Source organism: Capsicum annuum, chromosome 7 (assembly GCF_002878395.1).
Source record: "Capsicum annuum cultivar UCD-10X-F1 chromosome 7, UCD10Xv1.1, whole genome shotgun sequence".
In the NCBI taxonomy this organism is placed as follows: Eukaryota; Viridiplantae; Streptophyta; class Magnoliopsida; order Solanales; family Solanaceae; genus Capsicum; species Capsicum annuum.
This window is the reverse complement of record NC_061117.1, coordinates 93,306,766-93,332,614: the sequence shown is the minus strand read 5'-3', so window position 1 is coordinate 93,332,614 and position 25,849 is coordinate 93,306,766. Positions and strand designations below refer to the sequence as shown.

At 34.9% G+C, this 25,849-nt stretch overlaps 1 pseudogene; it reads right to left on the bottom strand.

Annotated features, from left to right (window-relative positions):
• Positions 1 to 25,849, bottom strand: part of LOC107876516 — a 68,501-nt pseudogene that overhangs the window by 7,905 nt on the left and 34,747 nt on the right.

Sequence of the window (25,849 nt, the reverse complement as noted above, 5' to 3'; positions counted from 1 at the left end):
ATTATCTATCATAAAAATCCATAAGACCTTTAATTGCTGAATGAGTATGGGGAGTTAAAGGTAAACCAACAAGGAGTGATACAATTTAAGGTAGGAAACTATTTTGACGAGGTGTTGTGTGATGTTATTCCAATGCAAGCATGCCACTTATTATTGGGGAGACCATGGAAATATAATAGAGCTACTATGCATGATGGATGAACTAATAGCTACACTTTGGAGCTCCATGGTTGAAGGTGTACACTCTACCCTCTCTCACCAATATAAGTTGCTGAAGTTAATCAATAGGTGAAGGAGTTGGAGGAAGAGAGTAAAAAGGAGAGAAAGGGAAAGACCGAGAGTGGGAGTATAGGAGAAGGGAAGGGAACCAAGGAGAAAAGTGGAAACAGTTCCTCTCTTTTGTGACTTACCCTTGGAGATCCTTTATTTCTCACTAACGTAAGTACTAGCATTTTACCTAGTACCAATTTTTCTTGTGTGCAGGTTTATGATTATGTGCTTCCTAGGGGGATACCAAGCAGATTTCTCACCAACACATGCTTGAATATCTCAAGGAGACCTTGGCTAAGCATCCAATCTCAGGATAAAAAATGAGGAAGTGATTCTATGGATAAGATGTGAGGTTGATGAAGCTGTGAGTTCGAGGTCAAACTCCTTTCAAGATGGAGATGATGATACAAGTATGACATTATATGTATTTTTTGAGCATGTTGAACACAACCAAGAAAGTTCACATGTTTAAGTGTGAAGGAGTCTCCAAAACCGTCCATAATGTTCACTACATAGGCGTTTATTGCTCACTTGGTCATTAAAGGGCCTTTTGTCTTTTCACTTTTTATTTGTGATGTAATATAAATAGAACAACTTAGGGTTTTTGGGACCTAGTGGATTATTGTTGAAACTTGCGACATTATAACATTAGAAGTTCTCTCTAAGCCTTGAGAGTGAACTCAAAACCGAAACTAGGGCTAGGCAAGTGAATATTCACTTGTGTTTGCATTATTGGCTTGATACATTGGTGTTTAGAGGAGGTAAAGTCCCTCTTATGTCAATGTAAGATTTAGGTTTTTGTTGTGTGTAGTATTAAGGTTCCAAGATCCCACCAAATTCTTGTGTTCTTAAGATTATAGGCTCACTTGCCTAACTATATATCTTGTATCTTGTTGTAAGTTTCGATTTCTTGTTCCTATTAATGGACCTGTGAGTCATTGTTATTGTAATATTGTTGTTATTCATATCTTTGTTGATAATATAGTTTGGGTTGTTGGTTGATTGGTGTGTTAAACATATGTATTCTTGCCTTTCTTGTTCTGGATAGTGAGTCCGAGAGTGGTCACCAAAGGGTCCTCAATTCTCTTGAACTTTGGACTATTTTTGGTCTGTTATTTCATGTTTTCTTGGTCATTATTGTATCACCGGGTCCTCTATCCACTTGAAAGGTCAGCACCAGAATCATGATGGCCAGTTATGTATTTCTTTTTCTCTTTATCCTTGTCTTTACTTTGATTTTTATGATAGTGTTTATGCTTCTTATGTTTTTTTCCTTCTCCCTGTCTTTATCCTTATGCTTTTTCTCCTTGTATTTCGACTCACTTTTATACTTTTAAGCTATAATGGGGATCCCTTTTTCAGATGATGAAACACCAAAAAGACCTATTGATCAACAATTACTGAAACAGGTAAACTGGCATTTTAGAAAAGCACATGGTTTGAGAAAAAATCCAGTTTCCATCCTCCAGCATCAGAGATTAGAAAGGAATAAAAGGGTGACTAAAATATCTGAATCATATATACATATATAACTCAAGCTTTAGATAATAGATTCTTATAGGAGGCAGATCAATTGGAGTTGTTTTATGTTGTTGAAAAGCTTCTCTAAGAGAATTCAAGTCAAATGGTTGAATGCACAAATTTACCTCTTTTAAAGACGACATATTCTGTATAATCTGATCCAAATACACCCGTTCCCCTTTCCTAATCTCTGTGTCTCCCACCACATTGTGAATGTAGTGTGTATCTGAAATTGACAATGGAAGCGACTTCTTGCAAAAGAACTCTTGATGAGGCAATAATTTAAAGTGAGTAATTAGATCCATAACACCTGTAATTTCTCTTGGCCCAAATAATGTATTTGGACCAATCAACCACAGTAAGCCAATGATGTCTTGATTAAAATGAATATACTTCAAGGAGAAGAAGATCAGAGCATCAACAACAACATACCTAGTGCAATTCCATGAGTGGGATCTGGGAAGGGTAGAGCATACATATATCGTACCCCTACCTTATAAATATAGAGTAGTTGTTTCTGATAGAACCTCAGCTTAAAATAAAAGATAGAGTACCAAATGCTTAATTTTAAATTCTTCACCCGAATTTTTTTAACGGCAAATAAAACTTTTCATAAGAATTCTGGGAAATGGGTTAAAAGATTTGTGTAACACCCTGAATCTGGTACCCGAAACACTACACAGTGATCATGACCCTGAAGGACCACAAGCTAACCCATGACTAATATTTGTACCTGTATACTGCATAATATACTGTATAATGCAGAAACATAAACTGAAAGGCCATAAGGTTCAAAACTATAACATAGGATCTAATAAATCATAACATATCGATGGGGTATGAAATACCCAAAACAGCTAAATAACTTACTGAACATGATAGTCTGGAAAGTTTCTAATTGATTGAACGGTCTGAATAAGGAGTTGATGGTACATGTCCCCAACTAACTCCAAATAATAAATAAATTAATGAGATAATAAAGTAATGATCGTGTCCTCAAAAGATGAGGACTCACTTTTAGCTCTGACTGCTGAGACTAGAATCTACTGATGCTCTGGAGCTCGTATATCTGAACCTATGGTATAAGACAACATAGCGCAAATGCGCCAGTACATTCAATGTACTGGTATTCATGTAAGGTAGGCTGAATGTATGGGGTCCATATGCATGAACAATACTAGCTAACTGACTAATATGAACATGACAATACATATATGCATACATGGTAACTATATCTAAAATCGTGATAACATGAGTTTACTGATAGCTAACATGACTAATGGCTGAGTTCTGATAACTGATTACATGAGTGACTGTATCTGACAATCTTGAATCTAGTGGAACTAGTTGAGTTCCATACTGTATCTGACTTGACTGTATCTGACAGTTCTAAATTCTGAAGAACTAGCTGAGTTCTTTTACTGAGACTGTGGGAGGTATTCATCTAACCGACATGCCCCAAATGATGCATTATAGCTGAATTAGGGTCCAGTCTGTGCCCTGATCGGAAGGGTATCAATACCGCTCCACTGGTAAGGATAATATGTGAGTGACCCTCGACTAGCAGCTTACTCTAATGAGAATAGTGGTAACCCTCAACTAGCAGGTTAAGCCACCTCATCTACCCTCCAATAGCAGGTATGATGTCTCAACCTATGCTGGCTACATAGTTCTGGAATGTAAGGATTGCTTCTAAGAATCATACCCTCTACCAAAAGGTGAGTTCCCATCCTTGGGTTCACTTGGTGCTAATTTCTACTCCTATCTGAATAGACACTGAATATGATTAACTAATCTAACCATGGACTGAGTTTACTGAATTCAATTAATTGACAAAATACTACTGCTATCTAACAACTGGCTAAGTTCGTGAGATTACTGAGCTTACTGAATTACTGAGCTTTCCTGAGTCATATGACTGACTGAGTTCTATGGATCATGGCTTGACTGGGAATATTGTGAAAACATAACACTGGCTCTAGGCATACTACTAAATTATCGGGTACAAGTACCCCCAGGACTCGATGGAAAGAAACAGACAAAGCATGACTTTCTTGAATATATGACCAATCATCAGAATCCATAATTCATTTATTGAGGCAATTCATCAAATATGTGATATGTATAAGCTTGCACATAAATGGGGATTTCATAATATCATACTAGTTGGGCATTTTTCCTTCACAAAGGCATTTAATCAAACACATGGTAATCATAGTATATGTAGACAACATTATACAATAAATAAACATAATGATTCAACTCTAATTTCATTATTCAAGGGTTTAATCATAGGATCACGTGAATCTACATCTATAATAATCAATTCCACATAAAGTTGGTTACCTAACATGGATTAGAATTTAATAGGTCATTCTCAACATGAACAAAATAAACCCAACATGAAATTCATAAAGAAATTCATATACTTGAACTTTGAAAAGAGATTCTTGGGCTTAATGGATGAAAGGAGTCCTTGAATGAACACTATGCATGCCTGGGATGTGATTTTCATGAAGATTTGTGGAGAAAACTTGAATTATTGGCTTGGAATCAAGCACCTAGGGTTTCTTGCTCCTGGGGATTGATTTCTTAGAGAAACCCAAATTTGTTATTGTAAAAGAATAATGAAAAAATAAGTTGAGGTCAGATATAGATGGGTATATAAACGGGTGGTAAAAAGACCAAAAAGCCCCTTTAGAAACGACTTTAAAATAACTTAATGGAACATACGACGGTGGGTGCGACAGTCTTTATCTATGTCGACGGTCCGTCAGACTAACATCACAGTGGGACCAGAACTAGAACTTACTACATTGGTGTGATGGTGGGGTGCGATGGTCCATCGCTGGGTCGATGGTCCATCTGTCTTGACCTTCACTTTTAGGCAGAATGGGGAATCATTGTTTCCCTTGCGACGGTCGTCACTAGTCCGATGGTCCGTCGCCGTGGGCCGTTGATCCTGGGCAAAAATTTGTCACACTGCCTCGCTATGATAGTCGTGGGCAATGGTCCATCACTAGTTCGACGGTCCGTCAGCCTCACTGTCACACCTGGGCAATTTTATTGCCTTTTGTATTTTGGCCATAACTTTCTTTTTCGATGTCGGATTTTGATGAAATTAGTATCGATGGAAAGCTTATTCAATTTCTCACTTGTAAAAAAGTGAAAATCTAAGAGTGGATTCATCTTTCAAAGAAAGATTCTAACATTCTTGGGACAATTTCAAGCTAGGAAAAAGTACGGGGTGTTACAATTTGTAGGAATAAATATATCTTTAAACGAACATGCAATATAAGACAAAAGATTCACTACTATTAAAGGTTAGGTCTCATTTACTATTTTAACATTCTTGCAGACGATAATCCAACCTCATATCCCGGGGATACAACCGGGAATGACATTTTTGCTTCTACTATTTGTTATTGTAGTTAAAGAAAATCCAATTTTCTGATTGAACAATCTAACAAACCTTAAATTATCGGCAAACACCTAGTAATGTTTCAAGAGTTTGTAAATGGTACTCATCAAGGAAGACTTTAGTGCAATCCATAAAATATCCCTGTGCAATCTCATCTTTACAATTGATAACCTAAATATAACATAAGGTAACAACAAGTTGGAATATTGTAAACTTTCCCAGAGAAATCTTCCATCGGAGATGTCTTAAAACTAAGTTTCTAGTATTTAAGGGGGACAATGGAATTTCTCATAGCAGGTGAATATACTCTTATTTTGTGGGTTCAAGATTACAAGATTTTCATCATCTTATATTATCACTCTTCCACTAGAATCCTATAAAGGTTTATCTTTATTGGATACCCATACAACAGTTGATGATTGGATATTAAACACAAAACTAACATAACAATTCATCGATGTCTCCGGACTAAAGAACTCGAATTTGAATCTTTTGTCATTAGAGACTAAAGTTTCTAAATCTCGCAGGGATTCATTGGTGTTAACTGTTAATAGTTAATACTATCCGAAGCAGATGCTATAGAAAAAAATAGAACAAGAACAATTGGAAATAGTAAAGTAAATCTTGAAATATTTATGAAAAAAATCTAGGGTGGTTGAAAGCAGAAGCCTGAAGAAGGTACATGTAGAATAGAGTGAAACCAGAGAACTGATCTCCAATCTATATCCACGTGACTCTGCAATTTGGCCTAGATTGTTGTGTAAACAAGTATGAGTGTTCAAATTTTATGATTGAACAATCTGACAACCTGAAAGAGTATGCTTCTGTAGTCCTCCGTCCTCTATAAGAACTTCATCCTCAAAGTTCAAGTAGAGCAATGCAACAATGAAAGAGTATCTCTGTCGTAAAGGGAAATATACTTTCACGTCAATTCCATTAGAGGGTTGTGTGATAAAAATTCTATAACTAAAAATGCATATTTTTTTTCCAATCCAGAGCATTGATTGAAAATTGTTGCTAATCGTTCAATCCATTCAAAAGAATGCAGCACAAGAAATGGTTTGTGCAAATTCACCATTTAACTAATTCTTATAATTGAAAATACCAGAACAAAATTTGTCACCAATTTGCTCCCCTAAGCCTACCGAGAAAATGAGCCTAGTTGAAACAAGAAAAGATGACCTAGAGACATGAGTTTTAGCAGCTCCAACAACACAGAAGTAATCGTTAATGCCAATGAGTAAACCAGAGATGAAGTAGGCTGTAAATATTTGACAAGTAATGAATGTGATTTTAGTGTTAGTCCTTTAGATTTACGACTATGGAAGTAACTAAGATTATAGAATACCAACTAACTGAAAACTATAGATATATCTAGCAACATGGGCAATGAGCATGACTAGACTTGAGGTAATAGTAACCTTGACCAAACACGTCTCTAAAGTATCCATATCCATGTATCGCGCCTTACTTTTAGCAGGCCATGCTAACAGCGAAATAAGAAACTTTCTTCACAATGCACAACAGATATAGATTGTGGCAAAGACCTTAAAAAAGTCCCTGACCCCATTATCAAACCTAACCAACTGACACCTCTAGAGGAAAAAACAAAATGTTGTAGTTCGTTTAAATACATTTATCAGACAATAAGAATCCTAGAGGAAAATACTCTTGTCCAGTATCAACCAAAGTTCAGGGTAAAGTAATACTCTATTTGGGTTATCCCCATGAAAGTCTTCTAGAGAATTATGAAAATATGGAACCATAAGGTACCAGTAGCTTGGACTACCTCTAGGCTATCCATGTTCACAAACAGAACAGCTATAGATATGCCCCAATCCCAAACAAGTTAAGATCTGACTATATGAATCTTCATTGACCATGTTTTCTCATTCACCCTCAACTAATATTATCATAAAGAGCAATCGGTGCATTAAGTTCCCACTATGAGTGCGTTCTTAAGAAGAGTCGGACCACAAGGGTCTATGTACGCAACCTCACCCTATATTTCTACAGGATACTATTTTTATAGCTTGAACTCGTGATCTCCTAAATATTAGACATGGAATAATGAATCAGTAATCATGATAGGATAGCTACCTACGTAACCAGTGCTCATATCAAATAGCATCAGAAGTACGAAAATGAAAGCACGAATCAGTAATCACAATAGTATCAACAACTACGTAACTAGTGCTCATATCATATACCATTAGAAAAATGAAAAAATTAATCCAACAAAACTCTGAAATTCAATAAACAACAACAGAATTCATAGACTAGAAGTACTGCTACTACATTGTTCGAATATATTATGTGTTCTAAACTTAATCAACATCAATAGAAAACTCACATACTATTTTTATTCATGTGCTTAAAGCAATCAATCAGTAGACTAACTGATAATGAAATTGATGAAAGTTTCTCTAGTTTTCCATCTTTCTACAAAGAAAGCAAAATACCAGAGTGTAAAGAAAGAGACTAGAAAGGTTTACCAACTGTACAACAAAACTTATCTCATGTAATACTTCATTTTCTAAAAAAATTAAAGTAAACTAACAAGAACAAACATCAGGCTAAAGACAAACATGGTAAGATATCCTGTTAAATCACTGTAGGTTCTCAAAAGAAAAGAAAAATGACTATTGGTCTCGAAATCAACACGCATCAAGCTTTTTATTTATGTGTTGTTGTTAACCAACATATGCTACTCACTATGATTTAAGCATAGACCTCTTAACTTTGAATTAATTTACAGAGACTTATATGAAAAATTGCTTTCAAACACACACAGAAATTGATACAATCAATACTATACGTGAAAGACATGATAACATACCTTAGGAATTTACTTGACATTTATAACATATTTTGCATCTTCAATATTGGGGATAATTATCTTTGTACACCTAGCCACCTGCTCCAAAGATCTAGTTACAGCTTTAAAGTATCTGACAAACAAAGACTTGGTTATTTTTATTTACAAAAAAACACACTTGAAGAGGTTGCTTCTCCAGCATTATTAGCTTATCAGAAAATAGATCCTATTGACTTGGTGCAGCCAACTAAGTATCAGATTCCTTAATACTTACAGATGTAGTAAATTGGAATTTTCCATGCATTTATAAGGAAATATGCAAAGAAAAATAAGTAGGAAACACATATACACATTTTAATACATCCAAATAAATTCCCAGGATCAAGGGACAAGAAAACATTCTTTTTATGGTGGTTCTTGCTAACCCCCAAAAAACAAAGAGCAAAACTAGAGGCAACTAAATAGTAGTTTGAAACTAGAAATGTCATAAGTTCAATAATATATCAAAAGAAAATACAAAAAAAAAGTAAACAGGCAAGCCCTACAAACAATAAGTTGAAGTCAACTAGAACACAACTAGGCAAGATGATGCATTGTTGATTCTTTTGGTAGAATAGAAGAATGACAAAGATCGAAAGGAATTTTAGTTTTGGCTTTTTGCCTATGTTAACTTGCAAGTTAGTCAAACTCTTCTGCTAACTTGCACCCTTAGCCTCCATCTCACTATTAAATTACCCGACTAAATACACCGCCTCAAAATCTATGTTAAGAGTATGGATTGGCACTTAGAGGTTCTCCAATCAACTTTTGTTTTCCTGCAACATCAAAATTACATCATCTAATAACCCGAAGATTTCTAGGAAATTTCATCCCAAGAATGCCTAGTATTAGCTTCTAAAGTGAATGATAATTATTCCATGAGGAATTTTTAAGATCTTCACTTTTTTTCATGTGGAAAATTCAATAAGCTTTCCATTGATATATGATTCACCTAAATTCGATAATCGAGTAAGAAGTTATGACTATTTTAAGTTTTTATCGTAAAACAGCGCCATATTAGTTAGTGGTGCGCCGCGCCACAAGAGGAAATGGCATTTGGAAATTTCCAGTATATGTCCACGATTATGGGGCATTACTCCAGCACCCAAATTCAGAATTGTCCTTTTTCCAGTGTCTCAGCGCAATTTCCCCAGCGTCGCGCCAAAGTTTCAAGTCACGAAAGAAGGGGCAACGCAATGCTTCCGCATCGCGCCATCCCTTTATTTCTCAATTGTCAATTTCCAGTGACACGGCACAATACGCCGTATTGTGACCGGGGCCCAGTTCAAGAAAATTATACTGAAATTAAATGATGCGTCTAGGGTTAAAAGGGTCAATGTTCTACACCTATTTAAACCCAATAACACGTGATTTAGTTATTCTTCACCCAAAATATACTATTTTCTCTCAAATTTCTCTCTAGAACAAGATAGGCTTTTTATTGGGGATTTAAATTCAAGAAGGTTTCACCATCAATCTTTACAAAATCACAAACTAAGGTATGTATAGTGTTCATTCATGGAATCCTTTCGTCTATGAAGCCGAATAATTCTTTTCCTAAATTCACGTTATGGATTTTCTTATGAATTTTATGATTGGGATACTTTTGTTCATATTGATAATGAGTAATTTAATTGTATTCCATGAATGAGTGTTAAATTCCATATGGGTTGATTTATATCTGTATAGATTCATGAAACCCTAGGACTAAACCCTTGAATGATTAAATTGGAATTGAATCATGACAGTTAATTGTTATGTGCTATTGTTTACACATTCTATGCCTACTATGTGTTTGGTTGAGTTCCTAGATGAAGGGAAAGTGTCTAATTAGCATGATATCATGAAAAATCTCCATGTATGTACAAGCTTATGCCTATAACATGTTTGATGAAATTCTTCAGTAAATGTATTATGATGATTATTATGTATTCAAGTAAGTCATGATTAGTTAGTTTCCTTTCATCGTATCCTGAGGGTACTTGTAGCTGAAATATTGGTTGTATACCTAGAGCCATGTCATGTTTCATGATACTCTCAGTCAAGATATGAATCTTTAGACTTCACATAGTCTTCTGACTCAGGAAAAATCTCCATGATCTCATGACTCAGTCAGTTTTCAGATATCAGTAGTATTCTGTCAATCAACAGAACTTAGTAACTCAGCTATTGTTCAGTTCAGTAAATCATGTTTAGTGTCCATTCAGATGGGAGTAGGAATTAGCACTGAGTGAACCCAAGAATGGGGACACACGCTATCAGATGAGGGTGTGATCTTTAGAAGTCATCCTTGCATTCCAGAACTATGTAGCCAGCATAGATTAAGACATCAACACTGTGCAATGAGGGTTGATAAGGTGGATAAGCACTGTCAGATAAGGGCCCCATTATTCTCTTTTAGGGACACTATCAGATAAGGTTCACCTACAGCTTGTTACCAGTGGCACGGTATTGACACCTATCCAATTGGGGTTATAGATTAGACCCCAACTTAGCAATAATGGCATGTCAGGGGCATGTCGGTTAAATACTACCTCCCAAAGTTTCAGTACCAGTCTCAGTAAAAGAACTCAGATAGTTTTTCATATTCAAGACTGTCATATACAGTTGACTCAGATATAGTAAGGGACTCAGATAGTTCCATCAGATTTAGGACTATCAGATACAGTCACCCATGTTATTAGTTATATTCAGATAGAGCTATTTATGCTATCAGTTATATCAGTTATTAGTATGTCATGTCATCAGTATTCAGATTCAGTAATCACGATATCACAGTGTCAGTTACAGTTACATATTTATGTATCCATTCTCGCATTCATGTTAGATAGTCAGCTAGCATTATTCATGCATGTTAACCCTTGCATTATCCTACCTCACATGTATACTTAGTACATTTCATTATACTGATGCATTTACGCTATGGTGCTTTCTTTTTATGTTACACCATAGGTTCAGAGACACGAGTTCTAGATCAGCTTCCAGCCTCAGCAGTCAGAATAGAAGTGAGTCCTCATCCTTCGAGGACATGATTATTTATCCACTATTTCATTAATTAGTTATTAGTTGGAGTTAGTTGGGGACATATCCCATCAACTAATTATTCAGATTATTCGGATATTAGAGGATTTCTAAATAGATGCAGACTATTATATTTCATACTTCAGTGTTTACAATTTAGTTTTAGGTATTGTATTACCCCATAGATATTATTTCATCCATGTTATGTTCAGTATTGAACCTTGTGGCCTTTCAGTGCATGTTTTTACATTATTCAGTATTTTATGCAGTATACATGTACATATATCAGTCATGGGTTAGCTTGTGGTCCTTCGGGGTTATGAGCACCGTGTAGCATTACGGTTTAGCAAATTGGGGTATTACGAACTTGGTATCAGAGCCTAAGGTTCAATAGAGTCCTAGGAAGTCTGAAAACCGCATCTAGTAGAGTTTTGTACATGGGTGTGTTGCGTACCACATTTATGTGCAAGAGGCTATGAGATGTTTAGGAACAGTTTCCCTTCTTTTAGTATTTATATCGTACCAGTGAGCATAATTATAAGTTAATCTCTCAGTTTAATCCGCTTTTTCTTTTTATTTCAGAATATGCCTTCTAAGAGAAGAAATCAATCAGCCCCTCAACCCGAAGAACCTTTGGGTGATCATGTTTCGCATGAAAAGTTTAGGACCACATTAACCACTCTTTATCAGTCAGTAGCTGCCCATAATGAGCAACCAGCTGTTGTTCCGACCAATCCAGTGGCCAACTCAACTGTAGCTAGGATTTGGGACTTCACTCGAATGAATCCTCCATCCTTCCACTGTTCTAAAGTAGATGAAGACCCTTAGGAATTCATTGATCAAGTTCATAAAGTGACATACATAATGGGGTGACTACTATTGAGAGTGCTGAGTTAGCTGCATACCAGTTATAGGATGTGGCTCATATTTAGTTCAAACAGTGAAAGTCAGAAAGGTCAGTTAATGCAAGTCCTATAGAGTTGGAGGAGTTTGTCACTGCATTATTAAATAGATTCTTTCCCTAAGAGCTTAGAGAGGCTAAGGTACTATAATTCATCAACCTCAGGCAGGGCAATATGACGGTGAAAGAGTATTCTGTAAAGTTTACTCAATTAGCCAGATATGCCCCTCAGTGGTTGTAGACAGTAGAACCAAGATTAGTAAGTTCACTTTAGGGTTAAATAATAGCGTGGTTAATGAGTGCAGATCCACCATGCTAAATAGTGACATCACTTTAGCCAGACTTATAACTAATGCTTAGCAGATAGAGGAGCAGAAGATTAAGCAGAGGGAAAAGCAGAATAAGAAATCTAGGACACATAGCTTCAATTTTAGTCAGCCTAAATTAGAAGGAGGAAACCATTCTTAGTTTTATCCTAAGTCATCAGTTCCAGTTCCTTCTTCATCCAGTGCTCCAGCTCCTAAGTTTAGAGACAGAGTGCTAGGCTCTAAGTCTTAGGACAGTGTCAGCAATGCCCGAACTAATCCCCTTTGTCAGACTTATGGTAAGAACTACAAAGGTGCTTGCAGAGATGGAAGCGATGTCTGTTTTAGTTGTGGCAAGCTAGGCTACACAGTCAGAGACTTCCCTTAGTCAGGTTATCAGAGTCATCTCTACTCCTCAGCTCAGTCCGGTCACCCGAATCAGTAGGGTGCCACCACCAGTTCTACTAACGGGTAACGCCTAAATAGACTATATGCTCTTCAGACCCGATAAGATCAAAAAAATTCTCCTAATGTAGTTACTGGTACATTACAGATCTTTCATGTGCATGTTTACGCTTTGCTAGATCCAGGAGCTTCTTTGTCTTTTATTACTCCCTGTATAGCAGTTGATTTCAGAATCAGTCCCGAAATTCTAGTAGAGCCCTTCTCAGTCTCTTCCCCAGTGGGAAAAATCATCATAGCCTAGTGGGTGTTAGGAATTTCCCAGTTATGATATTTCAGAAAGTCACTTTAGTAGACTTAGTCAAATTAGAGATGACTGATTTTGATGTCGTTCTTGGCATAGATTAGCTTCATTCTTGCTATGCCACAGTGGACTGCAAAAATAGAATAGTCCAGTTTCAGTTTCCAAATGAACCCTTCCTTGAGTGGAAGGGTAGTGTATCCACTTTCAGGGGTCATCTTGTTTCCTATCTTCGGGCAATGAAAATGATATCTAAAGGATGTGTCTATCATTTTGTTCAAGTTAAGAACACTAGTTTCAAAACTCCCAGCCTTGAATCATTCCTAGTAGTGAATAAATATTTAGATGTCTTTCCCAAAAATCTTCCAGGAATTCCTCCCAAAAGGGAAATAGACTTTGGCATTGATCTTCTTCCAGATAATTAATCTATCTATATTTTGCCATATATAATGGCATTAACAAAACTCAGAGAATTGAAAGAATAGTTAAAGAATCTCTTAGATAAGGGATTCATCAGACCCAGCATTTCCCCATGGGGCGCACCAGTCTTATTCGTGCGCAAGAAAGACAATTCTCTCAGAATATGCATTGATTATTGTCAACTCAATAAGGTGACGGTTAATAAAAGTATCCTCTTACCAGAATGGATGACTTGTTTGATCAACTTCAAGGTGCCAGCTATTTCTCTAAGATAGACCTCAGATCTAGCTATCATTAGCTCAGAGTTAGAGAAAGTGACGTCTTGAAAATAGCTTTTCGTACTCAGTATGGTCACTTTGAATTCTTAGTTATGTCATTTGATCTTACCAATGCCCCATAAGATTTCATGAACTTGATGAACCACGTGTTCAAGCAGTACTTGGACATGTTCATCATAGTCTTTATAGATGATATTCTAGTCTATTCTCGCACTGAGTGCGATTATGTAGACCATCTCAAAATAGTACTTCAGACTCTCAGAGATCATCAGCTATTTACCAAATTCAGTAAGTGTGAATTTTGGCTAAGGTCAGTAGCATTTCTTGGTCACATCATTTTTGGTGATGGCATTAGAGTTGATCCTCAAAAGACTGAAGCAGTAAAAAACTATCCAAGACGTCTCTCTATCAAATATCAGGATTTTCTTAGGTTTGGCTAGCTATTATAGATGGTTTGTTGAAGGATTTTCATCTATTTCATCCCCTATATCTAGATTGACTCAGAAGAAAGTTAAGTTTCAGTGGTCAAACCTTTGCGAGAAGAGTTTTTAGGAGTTGAAGACTCGACTTACCTCAGCCCCTGTCTTAGCTCTTCCATATGGTTCAGATGGTTCATGGTGTATTTGATGCATCCAGAGTAGGTTTGGGTTTTGTCCTCATGCAGCATGGTAAGGTCATAGCCTACGCCTCCAGATAGCTTAAACCTATGAGAGGAATTATCCTACTCATGATATTGAATTAGCATCCGTAGTCTTTGCCTTGAAGATTTGGAGGCATTATCTCCAGAGAGTTCATGTAGATGTCTTCATAGATCACAAGAGTTTTCAGTATGTCTTTCTCAAAAAGATCTCAATATTTGTTAGAGAAAGTGGTTAGAGCTCTTAAAAGACTACTACATGAGTGTCCTCTATCATCCAAGCAAGGCTAATATAGTGGCCGACGCTCTCAGTAGGCTATCCATGGGTAGTGTTTCTCATGTGGAGGATAGTAAGAAAAATTTAGCTCAAGAAGTCCATCAGCTTGCCAGACTAGGCATTTACTTAGTCGATTCTTCAGAGGGTAGTATATGTGTTCAGAGTAGTTCAGAATCATCTCTAGTTTCCGAGGTACAATAAAAGCAAGATAGGGATCCCAGCCTTGTTAAGTTGAAAGAGTCAGTTCAGGATCAGAAAGTAGAGGTTTTCTCCCAAGGGGGAGATGGTGTTTTGTATTGTCAGGGTTTTCTCTGTGTTCCAGGTGTAGATGACTTAAGTCAGCGAATTCTTGCAGAAGCGTATGGTGCACACTACTCTATTCATCCAGGGGCCACAAAGATGTACTATGACTTGTGGAAAATCTATTGGTGGAGTGGGATGAAAAGAGACATTGCAGAGTTTGTGGCTAACTGCTCTATATGTCAGCAAGTTAAGATAGAGCATCAGAAGCCTAGTGGGTCCATATAGGAGTTCAGTATTCCTACTTGGAAGTGGGAATTTGTGAACATGGACTTTATGATGGGTTTGCCTCGAATTCGTCATCAGCATGATTCAGTCTGAGTCATTATAGACAGAATGACTAAATCAGCTTATTTTCTTCCAGTTCATACCTCTTATTCAACTGAGGATTACGCCAAACTCTATATCAAGGAGTTGGTTAGATTTCACAGTGTTTCATTGTCCATTATGTCAGACAGAGGTACCTAGTTCACCTCTCATTACTGGAAAGCATTCCAAAAGGGTCTCGGTACCCAAGTTCATCTCAGTACAGCCTTTCATCCTTAGACAGTTGGTCAACCAGAAAGGACCATTCAGACTTTAGAAGATATGCTAAGGGCGTGTGCAATTGATTTCAAGGGAAGTTGGGATGACCACTTGCCTTTGATTGAGTTTGCGTATAACAACTATCATTCAAGTATTCAGATAGATCCATTCTAAGCTCTCTATGGTAGGATATATAGATCTCTAATTGGTTGGTTCAAAGTTAGTGAGACCTCAGTCACAGGTCCTAACTTAGTATTTGACGCCTTAAAAAAAGTCCAGTTAATCAGTGAAAGACTCCTGGCAGCTCAGAGCTGACAGAAGTCTTATGCAGATATTTGTAGAAAAGATCTCAAGTTTGAGGTTGGTGATCATATCTATCTAAAGATCTCTCCCATGAAGGGAGTGAAGAGATTTGGCAAGAAGGGAAAGCTTAGTCCCCAATATGTCGATCCCTTTAATATTCTTAGTCATTTCGGCAAGGTAGCTTATGACCTTGAATAGCCTTCAGATCTAGCCTCAGTTCATCTAGTATTTCATGTCTGTTTGCTCAAGAAATGCATAGTAGACCCCTCAGTCGTAGTCCCTATTCAGAGCATTGATGTTTAGAACAGTCTCTCTTATGAAGAGATTTCAGTCGAAAACTTAGACTATCAGACTCGTAGATTGAGGAATAAAGAAGTCCCTCTAGTTAAAGTTCTTTGGTGAAATATTTCCATTGAGGGAGCTACTTGGGAAGTAGAAGCAGACATACGTACCAAGTATCCTCACCTCTTCTCTACCAACTCAGATCAAGCTCAAGGTAACAGTTCTCCTTAAGCTTACTCAGTTTCATGATCAATGTTCATCACGAACTTGGTATTTAGTTTTTTGTTCATTTTTCCAGTATAAACTTGGTATCAAGTATCATTGCATATTCATTCATGCATTCATGAATCAGTTACACAAGTATCAGGTATCCATGTTCAGTATGTTATGTTTAGCTTGTCAGTCATGAGATCATGTACCAGTTATTCATGTTAACTTCATGTTCATCTAATTATTTCCCCTCTCATTCAGTTTCATTCGAGGAAGAATGTTCTCAAGGGGGAAATATTGTAATACCCCAAAGATTTCTAGTAAATTTAGTCCCAAGAATGCCTAGTATTAGCTTCTAAATTAAATGATAATTATTCCATGAGGAATTTTCAAGATTTTCACTTTTTGTTATGTGAAAAATTCAATAAGCTTTCCATCGATACCTGATTCGCTTAAATCTGATAACTGGATAAGAAGTTATGACTATTTCAAGTTCCCATCATAAAACAGCGCCATATTAGTCAGTGGCGCGCCGCACCACGAGAGGAAATGGCATTTGGTAATTTCTAGTAGGTGTCCGCGATTATGGTGCGTCGCGCCATCACTCAAATTCAAAATTGTCATTTTTTCAGTGTCTCAGCATCATTTCCCCCATGTCGCGCCAAAGTTCCAAGTCACGAAGGAAGGGACAACGTGATGGCTCCGCATCACGCCATCACTTTATTTCCCAATTGTCAATTTCCAGTGACACGGCACATTAATGCTGCTCGCGCCAGGGTCCCAGTTCAGGAAAATTTTATTAAAATTAAATGACGCGTCCAGGGTTAAAAGGGTTAATTTCCTACCCCTATTTAAACCCAATAACACGTGATTTAGTTATTCTTCACCCAAAATATACAATTTTCTCTCAAGTTTCTCTCAAGATCAAGCTAAGGTTTCTATTGGGGATTCAAATTCAAGAAGGTTTCACGATCAATCTTCATGAAATCATGAACTAAGGTATGCATAGTGTTCATTCATGGACTCCTTTCGTCCATGAAGACCAAGAATTCCTTTTCTAAATTCAAGTTATGGATTTTCTTATGAATTTTATGATTAGGCTGCTTTTTTCATATTGATAATAAGTAATTGAATTGTGTTCCATGAATGAGTGTTAAATTCCATATGGGTTGATTTGTATCAGCATAGATTCATGAAACCCTAGGACTAAACCCTTGAATGATTAAATTGGAATTGAATCATTACAGTTAATTGTTGTGTGATGTTGTTTACATATTCTATGGCTACTATGTATTTGGTTGAATGCCTAGATGAAGGTAAAGTATCTAATTAGCATGATATCATGAAATCCCCATGTACGTACAAGCTTATGCCTATTATATGTTTGATAAAATGCTTCAGTAAATGTATTATGATGATTATTATGTATTCAAGTAAGTCATGCTTTATCAGTTTCCTTCCATCGATTCCTGGGGGTACTTGTACCCAAACATTAGCTATGTACCTAGATCCATGTCATGTTTTCATGATACTCTCAGTAAAGCTATGAATCCTTAGCCTTCAAATAGTCTTACGACTTAGGAAAAATCTCTATGATCTCATGACTCAGTCAGTTGTTAGATATCAGTAGTATTCGTCAGTCAACGGAACTTAGTAACTCAGCTCATGTTCAGTTCAGTAAATCATATTCAGTGTCCATTCAGATGGGAGTAGGAATTAGCATCGAGTGAACCCAAGGATGAGGATACACACTATCAGATAAGGGTGTAATCCTTGTATTCCGGAACTAGATAGCCAGCATAGGTTAAGACACGCTGTCCGATGAGGGTTGATGAAATGGATAAGCACTGCCAGATAAGGGCCCCACCATTCTCTTTTGGGGACACTATCGGATAAGGGTCACCCACAGCTTGTCCTTACTAGTGGTGCGGTAGTGTCACCCTTCTAATTGGGGTTACAGATTGGACCCTAACTCAGCCATAATGGAGTATTAGGGTCATGTCGGTTAAATACTACCTCCCACAGTTTTAGTACTAGTCTCAGTATAAAAACTCAGATAGTTCTTCAGATTCAAGACTGTCAGATACAGTCGACTCAGATACAGTAAGGAACTCAGATAGTTCTATCATATCAGAACTGTCAAATACAGTCACCCATGATATTAGTTATATTCAGATACAACTATTTATGCTATTAGTTATATCATTTATTAGTATGTCATGTTATCAGTATTCAGATTCAGTAATCACGATATCACAATTTCAGTTACAGTTACATATTTATGTATGCATTCTCGTATTCATGTTAGACAGTCAGCTAGAATTATTCATGCATGTTAACCCTTGCATTATCCTACCTCACATGTATACTCAGTAATTCTATTGTACTGACGCATTTGCACTATGGTGCTTTCTTTTTATGTTACACCATAGGTTCGTAGACACAAGTTCCATATCAGCAGTAGATTCCAGTCTCCGCAGTCAGAATAGAAGTGAGTCCTCATCTTTCTAGGATATGATTATTTCTCCACTATTTCATTAATTATTTATTAGTTGGAATTAGTTGGGGACATGTCCCATCAACTCCTTATTCAGATTATTAAGACAGTAAAGGCTTTCAGACTAGATACAGACTATTATGTTTCAGACTTCAGTGTTTACAATTTTGTTTTGGGTATTGTATTACCCCATAGATGTTATCTCATTTATGTTATGTTTAGTATTGAAACTTGTGGCCTTTCAGTACATATTTCCACATTATTCAGTATTTTATACAGTATACAGGTATAGATATCAGTCATGGGTTAGCTTGTGGTCCTTCGAGGTCAGGAGCACCGTGTAGCGTTCTAAGTTTAACAAATTAGGGTGTTACACATCATCACCCTAAAATCCTTCATGGAAATTCAGCTCAATAGGCGTGTTTATAAATAACTTATGAAATTCATCCCCCTAAAATCAACTTAACAAGATATAAATAATTTTGGAGAGTTATATATTAACATGTACGTACCTGATATTACTTATTATGAGGTTACATCACAAGTTAATGTCGTCGTTGTCATTTGTGCTATCAGCTTCATTGTTAGTAGTACTATTATTACCCTCATTCTCCTTATGGTCACTGATGTACTCAACCTTAATGTCATCCTCTTGGTCAGAATCTTCTCCATCATAATCAGTTTCAACTTTATATTCTGTTTGAGCCTCCAATTCATTACATTTGCACCTATGGTAATCGACTCAACATCATCTCTATATAGTTGACTCAATGTATCAACTGTATCATTAACAATTTATTTACTTTCAAGTGACGTATCTTGATACACTTCAGTATTTGTAACAAGGAACTCATTATTTTCTACCTCTGAGTTTTCCTTTTCTGGCACATCATATATGTGCCTAGCTTGAAATTTGAACACAATTCACCAATCTTCCCCCAGTTTTGGGTCATTAATATAAAATACTTGCTTTGCTTGAGTAGCTAGTACAAAAGGATCATGTTCATACCAAAATCTTTTAACACAGATGCTCGTAAAAGTTTAATCTTCTTTCATCCCTATTTTCTTGAGAAGATCAAACCACTTGCATTTGAATAGGAAAACTCAATTTTCTTCAATATACTCTAACTCAAGGATGTCAGTTATGATACCATAAAATTCAATCTCCACTTTTTCATGAAGGCCTCTAACAACTGTATCACAATTTTGACTTTTACGTAATTCATCGTATTGCTGAATATGGTACCTAGCACCATTTACAATACAACCAGTACGTTTTGTTCCATGCACATCAGGACCCACATCCAAAGGATATAGTTTCATGATAGATCTTAACTTCTCCTTATTAAATAACTGCATAATCTATGAGGAAAGGTTATTGCTTTTAATTAGTAAAGAATAAGAAGATAAAATTTAAAGACACAACATGATTATTATCTTAAAGTCACTTACTTTCCTTTTGAACAATGAAGGAAATTATTCTCTGTGTTTCTCTTCTATATCCACAATACCTTGCTTCAATAGATCTTCTTTATGCTCTCTGCATATAACAAAGTAAGTTATTTAGAAACAGTTTAAATAAAAAATATCAACATATGTAAATATATATAAAAGAACTACTTACTCAAAAAAAGGTTCTGCTTCTTCGCAATTATTCAACACATACCACTGAGCCATGTCAAAATCTTTCTTTGGTATGGTATCATAATCTCCATCTTTATATGGTCTAATGCTTTTTAAAAATATTTCTAAAATAGGCCCATCATTGTTACTAGATCCATCATCATTTTATTCTTTACAATTAAATCTAGTCTCAATGTCATCAAGATACATAGATCAAAATGTCAAACAATTATCAATAATATAGCCTTTAGCAATAGAACTTTCAGGTCGTGCCTTGTTTCGGACATAACTCTTAAGCTTGCACACAAACCTCTCAATTTTGTACATCCAATGATATTGTACTAGTCCACCATACATTGCCTCTCGTGGTAAATGCACAGCGAAATATACCATAACATAAAAAACAAGCAGGTGAAAAGATCATCTCAAGCTTACATAATATAACAACTATTTTCCTTTCTAGTTGTTCCAAGTCATCTCATCTCAATATCTTACAGCATAATCATCGGAAAAAATCACTTAACTCAATCAATGCTGAAGACACATCTTTATTTTTAAATTCACGAATAGCAATATGCAGCACTCGATGTAACAAAACATGATAGTCGTAACCTTTGAGTCTAGTTATATTACCATCATCCCTATTTACTCACCCTGAGATATTTGAAGCATAGCCATCAAGAAATTTAACAGAATTTAACAATGCCCAAAACATTTTTTTCTCTTATTTTGACATATAATAACAAACACCATCCATTGTATAATTAGAACCATCATGTTGCAACCATAGTTCTTTTCTTATGTTCATATCCTTTAGATCTTGTCTTGCTTTATATGTATCTTTAGTTTTCCCATCAATATTCAATAATATCCCTAAAATATCCTCACAGCATGACATCTAAATTATGTCACAACTTTAAGTTCTTCCAGTAGGGCAACTCAAATAGAATACTTTTCCTCACCCAACTCAACTTTTTGAGAAAACGTTTCTTTATTTTATTATTTGAGTGTTTTCCTGGTCTATAAGTACTGAGTAAATCCAATTGCTGCAAGACATCATCACCTGAGAGCTCTTTTGACTTTATTATTTTTACTATCTTCCCATCAAATTTTTTGCTTCTTCTCCAAGAGTGACTGGGTTCAAGATGCCGACGATAACCCATGTAAGAAATTTTACCTCTTACCCTTTGTGAAGATGCATCCTTATTGCAAGTAGGACATGTCATATATCCCTTAGTGCTCCATCCCGATAAATTAACTAATTCCTTAAAATAAGTTATTTATTCTACAATAGTTTATAATCGGAACATAAACATAACATATGCAGAAAAACAAGATTCTCTATAACAATGAATGAAAATTCAATTTTATCATTTGTTGTCAATAAACTAAAAGAACACCTCTTTTTCATGCAAAAATACAATTAATAATTGTACAAATTTTATCTCTCTCTCTCTCCTTGTTCTTCATTTCTTATTAGAAGAGTTGTCCTCCAAAAATAAAAAATAAAAAAGAATTCTAGGGAGTAGTTTGAAAGATACTAGTGATCCAAGTGATAAATGGGGTTATATAACAATACAGTTGAACTTGAAAGGAAATTCTACCAAAACTGAAAATGAAGAAAGCAGTCATGAGTTGGACTTGATTTAGGACTCACTATTAAAGTAAGATCCATAATGTTTCAAGAAAACACCCCGTACTTTTCCTATCTTTCTTACTCAGTGACAAAAAAAGTTATGAACAGAATGAGTCAAATACATAAAAATATATTTACAAAGTTTGACTCTTTCAAATCATCTTACAATGCCTCATAAATAGTCTAATACATAAGTAGTATAGATTGTTAGACAACAAGGAAAGTAGAGAATTTAAAAACATACCATAAGCTGGAAAATCATTTGTGGTTCATAAAACAGCAGCATGGATTTTGAAGCATTCCCCAGTTGATGCATCGAATGTCTCTACACCATCACTCTATAACTCTTTCAATTCATCAACCAAAGGACGCAAATAAATATTAATATCCTTTCCTGGTGCTTGGGGACCAAGAATAAGTAATGACATCATTATAAATGTGCCCTTAAAGATTTCCACAGAAAAAGATTATAAGGAAAAAGAATGACAGGCCACATACTATATGAAGTGCTCATGTTACCATATGGATTAAAACCATCAGTTGCAAGACCGAGTCTAATATTATGAGGTTCTTGTGCAAATCACTAATGATTCTTGTCAAAATTTTTTCATGCTTCAGAATCAGTGGGATACCTTAATACATTCACCTTATTAAGACGTTTCTCTTTATGCCACCTCTTGTACACACTTGTTTTATTAGATATAAATAACCTTTGAAGTCTCACCTTTAATGGAAAATACCGCAAAACCTTATGAGGAATCCTTTTATCCTTTATATTGTCAATCTTCCACCTTGAAGTACTACAATGTGGACACTTTTGTCTATCTTTATGTTCAGCCCAGTACAACACACAGTTATTTTTGCAAGCATGGATGGAAATATATCCTAATTCTAAACCCTGCAGCATGTTTTTAGCATCATAATATGACTTAGGAAGTGTCTTTTTAGTTGGCAATGCCTTTTTTAGCAACTCCAGCAACATATCAAATTATTCATTACTCTATTGATTGTATACTTTCAAGTGTAGAAACTTCACAAGAAATGAAAGCTTTAAAATTTTTTTACATCCCCGATATAATTCACGTTCAACTTCTTTCAGCAATTTTTCAAACATTGTAGCTTCTTTCTCACTCAAATTACTACACACGTTATTGCCAGTATCTTTCGAATGATTGGCAAAAGATCCTTCAACAACCTCTTCTAACATAGTACGAATCCCATCATCCTTATCATGGGCTTCGTTTTCATCTTCATTGTAAATTGATTCATTGTTATATCTCATTTATGATTGTTCTCCATGGTGTCTCCAGTGCACGTAACTTTTCATAATTCCTTCAAGCAATAAGTGGTCATGCACTACTTTTTGTGTTTGAAAAAACACATTTAAGCAATCTGTACATGGGCATCAAACTTTGATATTTCAATTAAAGTGAGATCGAACAAGCCGCATAAAAGATTGGACACCCTCAATATATCATTTAGTGAACTTTGGTTTATGCATCCAACTTTTATCCATGATAGCCTACACAAGCAAATAAATATCATACGAGTTTAAACCTCTACAGTAACTTTTTGTTTTATAATTTTCTACTAAAAGTTTAGATACAGTACCTACCTTGCTTCATTATTTCATATATTGAATTTTCCTCGCCCTGCCTTGCCCTATTTAAGTCCTGAAATGCTCATTTAAACCTTGTCAGCCCCGCCATTCCCTATTTCCACCTCCACGTATGACAAATCAATTCACAAATAAGAAATTAGTATTTTGATATCAAGAATCAAAAAAAAATATTTTACCTCTAGTTTCAATAAATAGAATGTCAGAATCTAGCTATATTCACTCAATTATAGAAATCTTCTACCCAAAACAAAAATTGCAATCATGAACAAGAAATTCAGATTAAATGTAGATTAACCATAGAAAATTGAAGTAATTAAACTAAATTCACTCACCTAAATGTAACATTATAAACCTCAAACTAAAAAGTTACAATATTGAACAAGATTAGAATAAGACAAAAGATAGGGAATTGAGGTAATTGAACTAAATAAAATCACATAAATGTAAAATCATAAACCCTAAATGAAAAAAGTACCAATATTGAGGAAATTTAGAATAAAAAATAGGAATTGGGGGAACCTGAATATGGAATTCTTGAATCTTGATAGGGTTAGCTTTCTTTGTGAATATCCTAGGTTAGAGGTATCTGAATACTTTATTTTTCCTTGGGTAACATTTGCCTAAAGCCAAAATAAGACTATATTTCTTAATTTATCAAAGTTGTTGTCATATAATTAGTACGAATATTAATAATCAAAGTATTATATAATTATGCTTTATCAATAGTCACTGAAGTTAGAATGACTTTTTTATGTAATTATTAAGTAAAATTATTATTAACGGATAAAATTGATTGATTTTTAGATAATTATTATGATTTATATTATTTTTATTATTTTTAAATAATATGTGTATTTCTATGCCAATTTATTATAGATTTGTCACGAAATATATTTTTTTCCGACTTTAAAAAGAAATTTTATCATTTACATCAGATTTTTGTTATTTTAGTTTTATTGCTCTTTTAGATCCTTTTCGTTCACATGAAATTCAAATTTAATCAATTCAATTTATTAAATTAAACAAAGTATTTTTTTTCATAGGTAAATTTAAATGATTAAAGTATTCAATTTGTTAATTTTTTCATAAGTATTCAATTTAAATAATTAATAAATAATTTAAATAATTAATAATATGATTATTTTACTATAGTATCTCTATTAAATTATGTTTATATTGTCTTGAAAATATATAGAAGTTAGAGTAATATTCCAATAAGACCAATCATATATGTGTCATTTTATTTGAAATGCCCCACATGCAGTGGTGGACCCGAGATTACTATTAAGGGAATTCAAAAATTGAAAAAGTGAACATACGAATGAGTCGAAGAGGGTTCAACCCCTACTATATATACATAAAAAATTATTTCAACCATGTCTAAATAGTATAATTTTTTACCGAAGGGGGTTGGATGAACCCCGTAAACCAAAGGTGGCTCCGCCTCTGCCCACATGTTAAAGATAGTAGAAAGAATATAATGTGAGTTCAATTCCATTTATATTTATAAGACTAAATACTCGAGCGCTCGAACTAACATGGGCCCAATATATGTTACTCTCTCGGTCTATCAATAGTTGTTCACTATTAACTTGACACACAAGTTAAAATATAGTAAATGTTAGGGATAATGTTATTATATTATATTTTGAATATAATAAATTTGATGCTTTGCAAAATTTAGTAGATAATCAATCGTATTTAATATCAACGATAAAATAGGTAAAAATGAAAAATTATCCATTGATTTTTCAAATTGAACCAGTATTGTTGCACATCCATTTTTAATTTAATGGACGAGTAAATTTGAACGTAGGGAGTAATGTTTTAGTCCCAGTTTATGTGACACAAATGTAATATGACGTTAACTATATTTCTATATATGTTTTAAAAATGTAATTATTAATTATAATTTATAGTACTTTTAAAATAACTTTTATATTATATGCATTACTTTCTCTATCCCCATTTTTACGACACATATAGAAGTTTATCGTATTTAATATTGAGAATATCAGCATTAAGAAAATCGCCCAAACAATGTTTTCTAATTAAGAGTTTTTTAAAAAAATTATTATTTTTTTAAAAAAAGAATATGAGTGATAATGTCAAAACAGTAAAAATATTTTTTTAGAAATTATGCAATTAACGTTATTTTTTTTACACCAAATTAAACACCGCCTAAATAATACGTAAACATAACTAGCCGAGCATTACTGTTTTACACCCTACTAAAGGACT